We start from the raw sequence: 1,719 nt of genomic DNA on the forward strand, positions 1-1,719 counted from the left end.
TATACTCATAATTTTCATAAGTCTTTCTCTATATGCTACAGATATCTTAAAATTAAGATATGATTTTGACTCACTGTGCCGCTTTAAAACGCTTGAAAAAAGATTAAATGTGCACATCATGAAATTATACTTTTTACGTAATCAGAAAAAAGGTTAAAAAATCCCTTCAAAATATTTATATCAACCAAATTTCGATATTTGAAATCCATATGTATAATAAGTGGTGCTTTAATGAAATATAAAATAAATTGCGGTGTATTATTAGCCTCCTTATTAAATAAAATCTGTCGATTCGACATTTATTACCAAGTGATTTGTATAATCTTTAATAATATCACATTTTACAAAAAAATGCATTAATATACATTTTATCTTATTGGCACATATGTACTAATAATAGTAATATTACTAGTAATAAATACATTTAATTCTCTCTCTCACTCTCTCTCTCTCTCTCTCTCTGTGATATGTGGTGTCCTTTTCAACGACAATTTAAAATTTATCGTTAAACATTATATCTTGAATATTGCTGTCGAAGTACTTTTAGTTTTGATGGAGGAAGGTTCTTGAATTGAAAAAAAAATTGTAAAGGACCCGATTGAAGAAGTAAATTTTAAAATCGTTGTTAAACTTAGTTCTGAAACTTCCACAAAAGAGAATGACATCATAATCAGAATTCGGGTTTGATACAGCTGTCGTCAGGGGCTTGCGGGGTTAAAGTTCGCCTGTCGTCATATAGTGTGGGAGCCTGGAGAATAATTCCAAAAGTCCCAACTACACAGGCTATCGTAAATATCCACAGAAATAGTCTATCAAGCACCATGGCCACATACTTCCAGTCTTCTTTTATCTGCAATTAAAAGTGATCATTAAAAAGTCGTCATTTTTGCATTACCTAAAGCTTCTTAAATTAATTTAAATAGTATTCTACTCAGAAACCAAATATTAGTGAAGTACACATACTAAATATGAGTACGAGATATGCCATTTACCGAGTTTTCTTTTTCATCTTTTTTCAAATGTTCAGCAATAAAACAAACACTGTCCACAGCGTCTTTAATCTCCCGGGGACCCGGTTTATATCGACGACGCACGCTCAGTTCCGTCTCCTTTGTTACCTGATTGGTTCGGCCTCGTCATTCAAATTGCTATTCTCGAATTTCCTCTGTTCCGCTCTGCGGCGTATCATATGTTTATAGGATTCTGTCATTTCTACACCATTACAAGTCTTTATCACTCTTGTTGTACTATGTTCATTGTCTAGGTTTGGCCGTCGCATGATGAGAAGCTGCGGTAGAACGTTAAGAAACACTCTCCTGACCCAGGGCGCCATTGTATGAGTAGATGGCGACCGGAAGTGAACATTGAGCACTATCACAGTCACTAAGATGGATAAAGTAACGAGTATCATAGTAAAAAGTAAATATTTTCCTATTAATGGAACGACAATAGAGGTTGGGGGAATTATATCTGCAAGAAGCAGAAAAAACACTGTTAAAGAGAGTAAAATTGAAATACAAAGAGTGATTTTCTCGCCACTGTCACTTGGGAGATAAAAGACGAGGACTGTCAGAAATGATATAGACACACAGGGTATGATCAGATTGACGGTGTGGAAGAGGGTCTTCCTCCTCATAGTGATGTTTAATGTGATGGGGAAGGGGGAGGGGCGGGGGGTAGCGTTTATAATTTTTCTGGGCAGACCCCTCCAAGATGTCC

General features: G+C 35.5%; 1 pseudogene; it reads right to left on the minus strand.

Moving 5' to 3' along the window:
- Nucleotides 1-228: 228 nt before the first annotated feature.
- LOC134238324 (acetylcholine receptor subunit alpha-like 1) lies at nucleotides 229-1,712 on the minus strand (annotated as a pseudogene).
- Between the last annotated feature and the right edge of the window lie 7 nt (nucleotides 1,713-1,719).

This window comes from Saccostrea cucullata, unplaced genomic scaffold (genome assembly GCF_032062105.1).
Source record: "Saccostrea cucullata isolate Sc308-1 unplaced genomic scaffold, CSIRO_AGI_Scuc_v1 ctg22806, whole genome shotgun sequence".
In the NCBI taxonomy this organism is placed as follows: Eukaryota; Metazoa; Mollusca; class Bivalvia; order Ostreida; family Ostreidae; genus Saccostrea; species Saccostrea cuccullata.